General features: G+C 40.1%; 1 pseudogene; it reads right to left on the bottom strand.

Moving 5' to 3' along the window:
• Positions 1 to 11,109: 11,109 nt before the first annotated feature.
• LOC110573788 lies at positions 11,110 to 11,460 on the bottom strand (annotated as a pseudogene).
• Between the last annotated feature and the right edge of the window lie 3,946 nt (positions 11,461 to 15,406).

Genomic DNA, 15,406 nt, shown 5'->3' with positions numbered 1-15,406 from the left:
GGGTGCTCAGTCAGTTAAGCATGCGACTCTTGGTTTTGGCTCAGGTCAAGATCTCAGGGTCATGAGAGAGAGCCCCCTACCCAGTTCTGCTCAGCCCGGAGTTTGCTAGAGATTCTCTCCCTCTCCTCCACCTTTGCTCCTCCCCACCATGTGCGCTCGCACACGCTCTCTCTTTGTCTCTCCCCCTCTCAAATAAATAAATTAACTAAATCCTTTTAAAAATATAGAAGCCACTTATAGGAGATACATTTTCTAAGCCACTTAATTGAGGTATTATTGACATGTAAAAAGCTCAACATATTTAATGTATACAACTTGATGAGTTTGGAGATAAGTATACACCCATGAAACCATCACCATCACCAAAGCATAGACATATCCATCACCTATAGGAGACACATTAAATAGCAGGAATAGAAAGTCTAACAGTAAAAGGATGCAAAAATAAAACCTGGTGTTACTACACTAATATCAAAGTAACTGTAAAACAAGAAATATTAATAGGTAAATCATGTCTCAAATTATAATATTCACTTTATTGGAGTGTAAAACTTGATCAGAATATTGAAAGTATATATATTTCAATGAATCATTTACAGATAATTTATAAAATCAATTACAGATCCTTCTCTATCTGAGAAGACTGGAGGTCCTCCCAAATCCCATCCTGCTTATAAACTCAGTACAATCTAGAACCTGAACCGAGGTTCACCTGAGCCCCCTAGAAAAAGAGTCCTTACCCTGGATATTCCCTAAAGACAAGGAAAATGTAATGAAGTCTTAAATTTTATTTAGTAGGATTATTCTTGACAGTGGAATAATACTGTAAATCTGAAACTATTTTGTATTTTCTAGGATAGAGAAAATTAGAAAACATTTATTATGTTGGGAAGCAGGGTATTTGCTTAAAGAAAGGGAAAGAGAAAAAATATAAAATAGGAGCTGGTAAAGGTCTATTTGATTTTGAATTTGAGGTGTCAACAGAAAAATAATCCTAACTGTACACTGAAAAGGCACTAGGAGAAATAAATCTCAGTAACGATGAGGCACAATTAGCGCCTAGCTCTTGTACTATTCCCTGAGAAAAAGTTACCAGTACTCCTAGGAGAAATGGCTGATTCCAGGTCTGAGACAGGTAAAATACAAGATGATCCTGGAAGTACTTAAGGACCAATAGGAAATACTTAAAAATTAGTGAGTCCAGAAGCTGGCGGACAGCCACTGGTCATAATTGATAGTCAAAAAAGAACAATAGTAATGAATTAAATAGTAATGAATTAAAACACATGGAAAATGTAAGTCCATGATGAGATTCAAAATAAAGCGGAGGGGGAAAAAGAAAAACTCCTCTCTTAGGAAGAATACCAGCTAAAAAATGAGGAACGAATGATAAAATGTAAAATCACCACTCTGAAAGCCAATATAAGAACTGATTCAGGCAAAATCATCAGTAAACGTTCAAGCGAATAGAACGAAAATTTCTTGGAGAATAAAATATTCACATGAACTCAAAGTAACCTCCTATCCAACTCACTTATTAATTACAAAAGAAAAAAAATGAGTCTTTACAAAGGAGAGCTAAGATGGTCACAATTCTGGCAAAGGCAAAATGATAGGAACAAAAAAACAGATGAATCGTTGTTGGAGACTCGGAGGGGAGGGGTTGACAGCGAAAGGACAGGAAGGAATTTGGAGGGGCATGAAACCATTCTTTATCTAGACTGTGGTGGTAGTAACATAATTGTACGTGTTTGTCAAAACTCATAGAGCTGTACACCACAAGGAGTAAACTTGTAAAATATCTTGATAATTATGTAAATTATACCTCAAGAAGCCTGGCTTTAAGAAACAAGCAAAGCAACAACAACAACAAACCGGAGGAAGGTAATGAACCCTCCTAGACTGGGGTAGACTGAAAAAGACAGTACTGCCAAATGCTCTGGTGAACCTTGATTGGATCCTGGCTTTTAGGGGATGAGGAGAAAGAACTACAAAAGACCTTTTAGGGACAGCTGGGGAACTCTGCTGGGGAAAAGCTTGCACTCTGTTGATAATGGTATTGAATTAATGTTTTTTCCTCAGGTGCAGTTATAGGGCTGTGGTTTCATAGAAACTGGCACTGTACTTGGGAGGTACATGCTGATATATTTAGGGGTAACCTCTAATGGCTGCAACCTTCTTTTGGATACTTTGTCAGAAGTGAGAGTGTATAAGCAGAAAGGAAGGGATCTTTCCTGTGGATTTGAGAGATTTCAAAATAAAAATTAATTATTTTTGCTAAACCCCAAAAGTGCACAGCTGTAACCCCCATCTCCAGACTTCTTGCTGGATGCTGTGGTTTCGCTAACCCATCCCCCTTGTTCCTCTAGTTCTTCCCTTTCAGAAGTTGCACCCGTTGCAGCTCCTTATTTCTTATTCTCTGATCATGCCTTCTGGCTGGCAGGAAAGCATCTGTTTCCAAGGCTGTTGATCTCTGCCATGCCCTTCTCTTTCCTCTCCCCTGAGCCAAAGCCTGACCTGTACAGCTTGGCTATTTTTAAGTATAATCTATATTCTCCAAGTATCTTTCACAGAGTCAAATGGTATCTAGGTCTCTCTGGGACCATCCACCTCCTCTTTAAAAAGCTTCCCATTCTGCCTCAGCCCTCCCTTTTGAACTGAAAGTCCATTCACAATCTTTTCCTCCTTTAGCTCATAGCCCTGGCTGCCTGGCCAGCTAAGTCAGAGAGGATTTTTCTTCTAACCTCTCATAAATTCCCCATCCTCAGATTGCCCTCCTCCATCGCTCCCTCTCACCTAAATGTAGCTGTAAATTCCCGTTTTCCTCTCAACCTTTTCTCATTCTCAGGCTCACAGATGCACCAAATGTGACCCTTTCTCATCAGGACATCTCTTCAGACATGTTGTGGGTGAACAGGTGCCTCATGGACAGAGAGATGGAAGAGAGCCACGGGAATATTCTGCAGCCTGACAGGAGTACAGCTATCTTGGGATGGCCAGGGATCAGCAAACCTTCTCTATAAAGGACCTTTCAAAGCACTTAGAAAATATCATCTTGCTTTTCTTTTAAAGAGTGAAAGTGAGGAGCATAACCTTCTCTTTTTAATAAACTCTCCCCTCCTCCACTCAAAAATACATCAATTATAATTGTTAGGACGATTTTGTTAATGAAAAGATCTGCTGAGAAGCAGCCATTAGACTGAGTATAAGCTATTTTCCATGGTTTCCACACACAGCCCAGTAAACTTGGCCAAATTGTCTGGCAGGTTGGGTACCCAGCACCTCCTGTGCTGTGCTCATCGCTAATATGAAGCTGATGATGCTCAGTTATTCTAAATCACTCCCTAATAAGATCCTAATATGACCCTCTGAGCAACTGGTGGCTCACTGGTTTTCTGCTTTTCTTCTCACGTGTATTTGTATTTCCCTACCTTATTCTTGGCTAGATTTTTCATCAAGATATCTTCAGGTGGGTTTGATCCCACTTGTGAGTAACTTTGGAATACTTGCTCTCAGAGAAGTAGGTATGTAATTTATTTGACAAACCAGTATCATTTCTTTGAGGCAGATCTGCTTTCTCTCCAATGATTCATAACTTTTCATTGTCAACAGAGCAACATGAACACATATCCATCAAATTAACATTTTAATCTGGAAAAATGGATCTGAGAATTAATTGGTAAAATGCTAATAGTGGGTGAAGTGGGGTTCAAACTCACTAATTATCAAAGAAACAAATTTAAAACAATTGCGCACAAATTTTAGCCATCGAAACTACGAAACCTTTTGTGAAGGATAATATTGTGTCAGCAATGGAGGTAGTAATGTGGGGATGCTTGCCCAATACACAGCCAGTAGAGTGAGGACACAGCATCTGGCTGCAGAATCTTAGTTCTTACATCATCCTACACTATATCTCGTAAGATAACGTTTAAATAAATCATAGTATGATTATAAGATGGAGTATTAATTAAAATTCAAACTCTCTCAGAATAATTAATGATATGGGAAATGTTTATGGCATTATATTACGTGAAGAAATCAGGATACAAAACTGGGTATGCAGTGTGGTCCAATTTATTTTAAAATATGAATACAGAGATATCGAGGCATGTTTGTGTGTATTGAATTGCATACCAAGTGAAGATTCCCTGGATTTACATATTGAACTAAATTGGCTTAAACAACTAATTCCATGCCCTATGAAAAAGCAAAATCCCTTCTAAGATTTCCTGAAGGGTGATATATTCAGTCACCTCAACTCCAGAATCCTACTCTGTTCTGTCCTACATCAAACCAGAGTTTAAGTTTTTAGCTTAGCTCCTTCTTAAATTTCCACCAATGGGGGGAAAAAAATCACACAAAGCATTCAAGAGTATAATAGAATTAAGCATTTGGAAGATAGAGAAGTTCATTTACCAATATGCAAACCATTCCAAATTGATCATGAAGTATTACCATTTTTAAAAAATTATTTTTAGCCAGCCCACTGTCTATTTGCCTGTTAGATCACCGAGCTGCACATTTCATGGGCCCATCTTTCCTCACCTTCCCTTCTCTCTACCTCTCCTCCTTCAAGAATAATAAAATAAATTTTACCATTTTCCACGCAAGCTGGACAACAGTCCTTTCTGGGTCCGCCTCCTATCCCAGTTCTTTCCCAAATAAGGACAGTTCCTACCCTAAGAATAATCTTGGTCTATCAGCTATTAAAATGGTGGTTCTCAATCCTGGCTACTCCTTAGAATTTCTGAGAAGTGTCATTTTGTGTGTGTGGCTTTTTAAATAAATATTACTCCCTGGGCCTCTCTGGAAAGTCTGACGGTGTGATTTTGGCATAGATTTATTTTTAATATCCGTATGATTCTAATGTGCAGCAGAGTTGAAAACCACCATGCTGGAATAAAGACACTCATATTGTTACACATATACCATACATCTTTGATTCTACGGTGCATGTTTTTTCACAGCTTGATATTTTTAAAATTAGGATGCATTTAATAATTTATATCAAAAAGAACTTATAAGCTGCCAAATAGATTAAATTGTGACATACTTGTCATTTCTTGCAATGCATATGGGAATAGTGCCCAGTCTCTCCAAATATATCATGCAATCTTTAAAGCTGGGAGAATTTGGTGTGACTGATTCATGCATTATGAAGGACTATTATTTGGGCACTGAAAATCCATGAGTAAAAGCTTCTGGCTGAATTTCAAGAGAAACTTGTGATGTGTAATTCAATAAAGAAAAAATTATGAGTTTAACCAAATAGGAAATGCAGATAAAATCCCATTATTTTTTAATGTATTTTGACATTAGACTGTAGATAAAGATGTCATAGGGGTCAACATTTGAAGCACATAAAATGGGAAGCGGCACATAATAGGGATAATCTGTACAGTTATGGTTGGCCAAAAGTGATTTTAAATTAACTTTAGACTCAAAATGAGAAGGAAACTTGGTCTCAATTTTGTGAGAAGAAAATGGTATGTAATTGCCAATTTTTAAGTAAAAAAGAAATGTATCATTATTTGTCTTGAAATACAGTAACTAAACCAAATTGCATTTTATAACAGTGTATCTTAGAATTAAAGAACTATAGTACACATAGATATCCACAATCCTAGAAAAACAACTGGCATGAAGCACATCAAAATGTTAGCAGTCATTGTTGAAAAGACTTATAGATAATTTTTACTTTCTTCTTTACGTTTACTTTCAAAATATTTTAATAAATATAGATAAATCTTATAATCAGGAAAAGCAAGCAATGTTATTGAAACAAATACATGAGCACAGGCATATCATTTCCTACCTCTCACTTCCCCTAAAAAGCTCACTGATCAAAGCTACAAATATCCAAAATAAAAGGGATAAGAAAGCCAAAAAAACCCTATATTTCAGAAGACTTAAACTGTGGGCCTTTTAATCACTATAATACCTTTGTTTTTTTTTAAGTAAAGCCCACATGTAAAAGATTAAGACTTTCTCCATACCCGTACTCCACACCCCGAACAATCTTTAATTAAACCCAGAGCTAAGTTTACTGGAATGATGTTAAATGTGCCAGAGCTAAAAAGCTGTCCACCTTCTCTCTTTCCAGCATTTCTCAACCGAATGGCATGCTGTGAAACACACACTTAAATTGATTGGTATTAATGCATGCATACAGGTTCCAAAATGTCAGCAAGATGCATTTGCTTTCAAGTTATATTAATTCCGCTGATTACAAAGAGCTGGGTAAATAAATCTTAGTTTTTCACAAAATTTGTTTTAAGGTACTTTCTCATACATGGCCAGAATTTTCCTTCTTTACTGCCTTACCTTCATTTATTTATGAATTCAATGGACTGTGCCAGGCACTGTTCTAGGCCCCAGGGAAATGGTAATGAACAAGACAAGACAAGACTGCCCTTGATCAGCTTACATGCCAGTAGGGTTAGGAAACAAGCAAGAAGGAAATAAGTGCATTAAATATAATTTTTTTAAAAAAAGGAGAGAGAATGCCTGGGGCAAGTCCAGGACAGGGGAGCCGGAAGCAGGTGGCTACGATAGTCAGGGACTTCTCTAAGGAAATCACGTTCACAAAAGACTAGAATGCTGACAAGGAGGTAGCCCTACAGAGATCTAAAGAACGTTCCAGGCTGAGGAAACAGCAAGGGCAAAGACCACATATAGGCTGAGCTTGGTGCATGCATGGAACATGGGGAAGATCAATTTGGCTAGAACAGCATGGGGAACAACAAGTGGTACAAGTTGAAATTAGAGAAAAGTAGGAGCCAGATCGTGCAGGACTGCACAGGCCATCAGATGAAGTTAGATTTTATTCTACTTGCTATATGAAACCTTTGGAGTGATCTGATATGATTTATGCTTCTTTTAAAAATGTGTAACACAGAATGCAGAAAGATACATGATTCCTCCTCTGACCAGTTCCTAGCTTTATAAATAAATGGGAAACAAGAACATTTTAGATAAAAAGTCAGAAAACCTGGGATCAAGTCTTATCTCTTCCATCTAGAAACTGTATTACCTCAAAATACTTAATCCTCTGGCCTCAGTTTCATTACCTGTAAATGGAAATACTACATCATAGCACTGAGATGAGATAAAATGAGATGAAGGATTTAAAACCACCCATATAGTGGATGGTTAGGATGTCACATCCCCTCTTTCTTTCCCTCCTTCCTGTGAGATACAGAGAAGGGGGATTCTGGAGAATGAGCACCTACATGGCAAGTTATAATTGCTAATGGAGAATATGAAGCAATGTGAGGAGATTCTTTTTTTAGGCTGGGTTCCTCTGAGACAAGGATTTGAGCTTTTCTGGGAGATGATCCTAGCAAACACTGCAAAGAGAATAGAGAAGTGAAAGAGGAGAGAGAAGGAAGCAGATAAAGAGAATATTACCAAGCATGGCATCACTATGGGCAAGTGGGGCCTCACTCACATTGGGAAATTTTGGAAGACAATGCAGAAGATATCTTGGAGTTTTCCCACCTGAGGGGCAAAGGAGCTTAGCATTTATTCATCAAGTCCTGAGTCCCAAGGGCTAACTCCTTCCATACTTACAGTCTGCCCCAGACTTGGACTGACAGGGCTCTCACAGCCAGAGAGAGCCCTAAGCAAAGATGTGCAGGTCCCAGCAGCAGAAGCCATAGGATAGGCATGCTTGGAAATGGTAGGTGCCAAGACAATGTGGCCGGGGCACAGCATCTGCCACACCTTTAGTCTCGGACCCAACACCGTGAGGCCCCGGGGATATGAAGGCCTTCTCTCATTGCCAGAACTGCAACATGATTTTCTCCAGACTGTGACAACCCCTAGGAATAGTGTGTGTGAGTGATGATGCCTCTGGCCACACTGCTAGGGCCCCTGGGAAGACCTTAGCAAAAGGGCAGAGGCTCTGGGTACCACATTCCTCCTCACACCTGCAGGATAACGCACAGTCCTGGCCTCCTCTTGGACCAAGTTTGTGGGGTTTAGACACAAAACAGGTTGAACTTATTAGAAATCTAGTCTCTAAGGAAATTTTCTGTAAACAGCCTTCCTGTTTAAGAAAAAGTTAAAATCAATATGCTTTAAGAATAGCCAGGCTTTGCTAAGTTTGGTCAGTGGGTGGGATTTATTATTTTGCTAGTATCAAAAAGCCAACACTTACTGAGAGATTTTTATCATATTCCAGGGAAGGGAAGCACATAGCTAACATCATATAAATGAGACTTCTGTACAAATGAGAACTATGAACTGACCTATAATATAATCAAGCAGGACATGATAGAGACAGCTGTCATCTAAGAGGACTGTACTGCATTTGGAATGACATGATGTAACCCATGGTGGGGCATTTTCAATATCTTTAGATTAATAATACCAGCCTTAATTTATTGAGCATTTATTATAAGCCAAACACAATAATAAGCCCTTTATCTAGAGTAGCACTTTTAAACTTCACAACAGCATTGAGAGATAAATATTGCAGTTCTCATGTAAAAGATGAAGAAACTGGGGCGCCTGGGTGGCTCAGTCGTTAAGCGTCTGCCTTCGGCTCAGGTCATGATCCCAGGGTCCTGGGATCGAGCCCTGCATCAGGCTCCCTATTCCACGGGAAGCCTGCTTCTTCCTCTCCCACTCCCCCTGCTTGTGTTCCCTCTCTCGCTGTGTGTGTCTCTCTCTCAAATAAATAAATAAAATCTTTAAAAAAAAAAAAAGATGAAGAAACTAGGACTTCAATTAGATTGAAGAACTGGCATTTAACCTATACTTTTAAATTTCCAAGTGATTATCAAGTACCTGAGTACCTGTATAGAGCGATCCTGATGAAAATCTGCAGAACTAGCTATAAAATTATGTATTGCAGAACTAATAAATCATCCCTTGGCCCTGTCCAATCAGTGGGTCCCTGGGAGAAGCCTGGAGTAATAACATCCATTGAGTATCTTAGGTCCTCTTTCTTATGCGCTGGTGGAAGCTCATTCACACGTTTGGATAATCCAAGGATGTCATTTACTATTCTTAAAACTTTATATTCCTAAAACTGAATGAAACATAAGACTAAATATCATTTCAAATTAAAACCACTCACAAGATGCTGTGAGCAAGATGCTGAGCAGGCCTTCATATCCCCGGGGCCTCACGGTGTTGGGTCTGAGACTAAGGGTGTGTCTCCTCTGATTTCATGAGGAAAATGAAGATATTGCCTAATGGCAGAAAACCTAGGATATCTTATTTGATCCCTCATTTTCACAGAATAAAACAAATGAACAAAAAAATAATCGTTTAAGTAATTTCTTTCTTATACCTTTCAAAGAGAATTATCTAAGTTTGATTCTCTATGGATTGGCTCAACATTAACTGTACCTCATTTTCCTTCACTAGAGAAGAAAAGTGTGAAAAATAACCACGAAAAACATCACTGTGCTTTGCAAAAGGGCAGTTTACTAGTAAAGATGAAAAGAGATTTTTTTTAACAGAGCAAGATGCTAAGTAATGAATTCTCTCTTTTAACAAATCTAACTATTCCCTAGGTAAACCTTTGTTTCTAGAGGAAGCTAAGCATGTCAAATCTAGTCAATTCCCTCTGTTGACCCCTTCCCTACATCTCTCTTTCCTCTTCTCACTCTTGGTCACCTTCCACACCAGCACCTCGTACCTTCCTTGCACCTTCACCTATTACTAAAGTCAAAGACCCTGCATGCATTGTCTGTCAACAGACACAACTCCACCACACATGCCATCAGTTCAGTGGCTCTGACAGGTGAGGTTCAGACACAGGTGTCCCCATTGCATCAGTTATCTACTGCTGCACGGAAAATTATTCCAAAATTCTGTGGCTGTTGGCAGACAAGTCTCCATCAGGCCCCCTGTGTTTCTTGTGAGCAGACAAGCACTGACAGCTTTTGGCCCAGATTTTTTTTTCCAGGATATTTGTATAGCAAACAACCTTGGAAGGTGGAGACTGTGTATCCCCCTGGGCCAGAGGCCAGAATTGTCTGCTGTCCAATATGATAAAAATAACATAGCTCTCCAGGGCAAAGTTTGAGCAGATTTTCTTGTAGCCCTCGTATAAAAGGTTGGGGTTTTCTAAGCTGAGGGTCCCTCAGCTACGAGGCAAACCCACTGTGTGTGCAGTATCTACCTGCCTATCACTGCCTCACCCCCCGTAGGATTAGGGAGCAAGAGGAACCAGTACAAACATGTGCTCACACTGACTGCTCTGCTATAAATATGCAAGTCTTTTGTCTCTTACTCAGGAGTCCAGTGACTTCTACTAGTATCCATAAAACTGTGGTAGACTCATTTGTTAGCTTACAAAAAGGGTAAGATCTCAGATCTTTCTCGGTTTTTGACAGTGGTTTCAAACAACAAACATTTATTTTCTCATAGTTTCTGAGAGTAGGAATCTGGAATTGGCTTACCTGGATGATTCTGGTTGAGGGTCTCTCATGAGATTACTGTGAAGCTACCAGCAGGGGCTGCTGAAGTCATCTGAAGGCTTGACTGGGGCTGAAAGATACAGTGTCAAGAAGGCAGACTCATGGCTGTTGGCTGGAGGCCTCAGTTCCTCACCACACGGGCTTCTCCACAGAGCTTCTGGAGGATCCTCAAAACATGGCAGCTGGCTTCCCCCCAGAGCAAATGATCCAAGCGAGAATGAAGTGTGGCCAAAATGGAAACCGTAGCATCTCTTATAATCTAGTATCAGAAATAATATACCATCACTCTGCCATACTCTGTTGGATACAAAGTTCAACCACAGCACGCTGTGGGAGACAACTGCACAAGGGTGTGAATATCATGAGACAGGAATTATTTGGGCTGTCTTCTGTTATCAGGTGAGCACCTCACTCACACACACAGAATCTGGCTGGCATTACCAGATGCTTTCTTTTTTTTTTTTTATTTATTTAAAATTTTATTTTAATTAGCAAACCTGGGCGGGGGGGGGGCCACATTAGGACTCAGAGACAAAGGTGGAGACCCAAAAATCAGCTGGTTTTTCCTTGTCAGGCTGGAGCAGAATTTCAACCAGACCACATCCATTCCAAGTCTGGAGACCGTTTACTCTTTAAATCCTAATCCAGGTACTTTGGTTGCAAACTGGCTTCACTTCATCCAAGGACCTAGCTCTAGGACTTTCATGGCATCCTCAAGTTTGAGCATCCCTCGTTCCTGTCGCTGGCGGTGCCATTCGGCCATGGACTGGAGCATCCACCTGGCCCTGAGCTTATACAAGTAAGAGCCATAAACCACGATCTCCATGAGGTCTGAGGATTCCAGAACTTTTAGCTCAAGCATGACTTTGCTCACTTGCTCGATGTACGGGATTCGAGATCCAGCTGGGCCAAACATAGCTTCCAAGAGCTGCGTCTGGACCTGCAACACCTCGGGATCTTTCAAGTCGTCAGGAGCTTTCACCCACGGTGGAATATCTTTTCATTCTGGTAGCGTCCCCATCTGGACTGCCTCAAAACTAACCACGCTCCAACCTAAGCTAGGCCTGAGTCCTACCAGATGCTTTCAAGCCAGGGGCATGTAGAACTGATGAAATAATGCCTAGGGAAAAAAAAAAAAGGTAAAACAAAGGCTTGAATTTTAGAACTGGCTTCAGAAAGAGATTATTTCAGCAAGAAGAGAAACCCCTGGAAAGGGTCTAGTGAAAAGTGAGGGAGTTTAGCACCCTTTCCCCATGAAGAGCAGTAAAGCTCAGAGGGATTTGTTTTCATTTTCTTTCTGAGACAGATGACATACTCAATTCAGTCTCTAGGAAAAGAAAGAGTCACCCATTGCTACCCATCTTCATTCTTCTGGAGAAAGCAACAATATTTTTTTCCTTTGTCACCACCCTGCCATGTTCCCATTTGGCTAGCCCATGAGACAGTGAAAGCATTTTTCTCATTTTTTTATGAGTGTTTGACAGTGCCACCCAACACGTGCATTCCTGCACCACTGCAGAGTGGACACTTTCACTATTTCTGATTCCAGCAGAAGTACATCCAACAGTGAAAAACATGTACAGTGAGGACATCTGAAAAGGAAGAAGGAGCATAGAATGTAAAGGGGCAGTATGTGCATATGTATGTGGGCATGCAAGCAGGTTCTAAATAGGAGTCAGGAAAAAATTGAGCAATATACAATGCAATTTTAATTCATATTCTCTTGTTCTTCACTGTGGAGGAAAAAAATTTTTTTTTTCCTAAAGATTTTATTCATTTGACAGAGAGAGAGAGAGCTAGAGAGGGAACACAAGCAGGGGGAGTGGGAGAGGGAGAAGCAGTCTTCCCGCCGAGCAGGGAGCCCAATGCGGGGCTCGATCCCAGGACCCTGGGATCATGACGCAAGCCGAAGGCAGACGCTTAACGACTGAGCCACCCAGGTGCCCCACTGTGGAGGAAAATTTTAACTTATTAATGCCAACTGCAACTTGCAAGCACTACCATATAATATTGAGATGTTTGCCTGGAGAACACATGAAAGTGGTGTGTGTGTATGTATGATATGTAGGAATGATAAGGAAGGGTTCTAGGGACTTTTAGAAATAAAAAAGCAATGGTCTTCATTTGAGCAAAAGAAAATAAACATTTTTTAGCTTCTTCTGTATGCCAGACTCTGAGCTAATTTCATTCACATTTAATCTTCATTCAGAACAGCCCTCTAAAGCAGGCAAAATCATCCCATTTCACAGGAGAAAAAAAAAAGTGGTTCAGAAAGAATGTGCCTTACTAAGACAGTGACAGATTCAGGAGTACATGCTCTTGTATGTCTCACTAGCTCTTTGACAAAATAGGGATATCTGTTGCTTGAAATGGTGAAGAGGAGAGGTGCCCAAGTCTGAAATCTCTATTGAAAGCACTAGTGTTTCTATAATTTGGGGAGGACAAAACAAGTGAGATAACTAAAAGTGAAGGTGGTTTTCATATCATCCTGAGAAGCAGGATTTCTCCAGTAGGGGAAATAAAATGAGAAGGCGTAATTCTTCAAATACAATGCAAAGTGTACAATGTACAGCACACAGGCAATCTGCCTGTTGGAAAGTTCATGTGCACAGTGGATTGTCTCCTTGAGAGAAGCATGATACAGTCAAAAAAGCATGGACTATGGAGTCAGACAGACCTGAGGTTGCATTTTAGCTCAATATTACTTGTATGACTTTGAAAGTTTATATAAAGTCTCTAAGTCTATATATAAAGTCTCTAAGTCTATATAAACTCCTTACTTGTACAGTTAGAATGATAATAACCACCTCTCGGCTTTGGTAATCCCTACCCATGAGGTAACACAGGTAAACTATCTCATACAGTCTGGTGTATGCTGGGTCCTCTGCGAATCACAGCAATGAATTCCATTCATTCATTTTTCAAGTCATATGCATAAAACTTTGGACTACACTTTCAAGAAGGAGCCTTTAGGATTCTAAAACCACAAGCAAACTAAGTTTCCAAAGAACCACATCTTTCAAATTGAATTGGATAAGTCAGAGTATTTAACAAGGTGCTGGTCTTGAAGAGAATAGATTTAATTTGGTTTAGTTCCTTTGGCATTTGCAGGTAAAAACCACCACAAATTAATTAGCATGTCTTCATTTGCTTGAGGATGATTAATAATACTCAGGGAAAACAGGTTTTACATAATTCATCAGTCTGACAGAGCGCAACACCTCTGGAGTTCCAAGAACTTCCAATCGCAGCTGGTCTGTGACACTTTAAAACTAGCTGCAAAACACAAAAGGGTGCTATTCTTGTAGGTCCTACATTAGCTGTTGTTCTGAAGTGAGGGGAGAGAAATCTGATCACAATCTTCAAGGTTACTTTCTTTCCAATTTAGGGTAAAGGGTGTAAACAAATCCTCTGTGTACAGAACAGCTTTGACTTGGTCTCCAGGAACTCACTTGGTTCACTAAGTGGGTTGAGCAGAGGCACCATTATAGGTGTTGTCTTTTTCTCCTCCCCACCATTAGTCTGGGGCTGACTCTTTTAATATAAGCAAAGGTGAGTCTTTTTCATACTGTCAAAAATGCCCTCGCCACAAGCACAGAGTTTTCTGTGAGTGGTTCACAGTGCACGAGGTATGAGCTAAGGCATTGCAAGTGTGAGTCATCAACACACAGCCAAGAGGCAAAAAGTAAGTTTGATCAGTGTTTCTGAGTCTAAATTGGAACGCCTGCTGGCAAAAACTTTTCATTTTCTACTGATGGCCTTAGGAGTGAATGAGAAGAGGAATCCCACGAGAGTATTAAGAGCCATAACGGTCTTAAAATATTTGAAGAGGGTCTGGGGAAAGAAATGTGAATTTTAAAACAAAGTATTCTTTATCTTTCTACTTCTGTAGAGACCCTGAATTTGGCCAGCTGATATAATTAGAAGTCACATGACCATCTGCAGAATTCAAGGGAGAGGCCTGCTTTATTGAAAGGTTGGGCAAATGAACTGAAAACCTCTAAGATCCATTCCAAAGCTAAGATCCTAGGAATCTGACTAGAGTTTACAATAAAGAAGAACTTTGAATTCTTCACTGAGACCTTCCTTCAATTTGACTGTCCACTCTCAATTCTGGTTATTTATCTGGCATTATTAAGTCCACCATCTGTGTCACGTGTGACTCAGGATTCTTCACAGGATGCCAGGTCGGGTAGAAGGGTTTCCTAGCCGAGATCAATCAATGCTGCTTCAGACTCTCTCAATCATAATACCAGAAGCCAACTCAAACTACTGTCAGTCTAACAGGGAATTCAGTGGAAGCACATTAAAGTATCTCACAGTTTGCAAGTGTAGAGGGGCTTAGGGAAGGGGCAGAAACTGAAGTCAGGACCATCCGGAATCTCAGCAGTGCCCTTTCTCTGTCGTTAATCTTGACCTTTCCAAGAATCAGCCTCATTTTTATTTGTTTTTATAGAACAGGTTTCCCTAATTCCAAGTCCACGTGACAAGAAATACCATGCAACCTGAACTGACATCATGTCAGACTCAGTGACAATAGAGAAGCCCTGGTTGGCCCAGAATGGGTCAGGTGACTGCCTCTGGTCCCATCAGTTCCGGCCATGGAGGTGTGTGGGGTTAGGGACTACAAACACGGCTGCTGAGGGCCCACGCCTGTGGGAGATGAGAAACGACGCGAGAAGGAAGGTAGTTCTCAAGAAGGGAGCTGGAAAAAAATCCTAAAAGAAGTCCTCTAAAAATAGATCCCACCAAAACAAGACATGTTTATGTTTTCTTCAATTGGGTAAGTGGTATAGGTTGCTGTGGCTTCTGGTTGTATCTTACATCTGAAAGAACTAAGTCAATCTTACAGATGCATCAACTTCTCATTTTTTAAAAGTGACATCTGAAGCATGTTGCCTTTCTTGACTTAAAACTTCAAGTCACAAATAATCAATATTTGCCCGAGGCAATCTTAGGGCTATTTT

The sequence above is a fragment of the Neomonachus schauinslandi genome, chromosome 13 (genome assembly GCF_002201575.2).
Source record: "Neomonachus schauinslandi chromosome 13, ASM220157v2, whole genome shotgun sequence".
Classification (NCBI taxonomy): Eukaryota; Metazoa; Chordata; class Mammalia; order Carnivora; family Phocidae; genus Neomonachus; species Neomonachus schauinslandi.
This window is presented reverse-complemented; position numbering and strand designations above follow the sequence as displayed.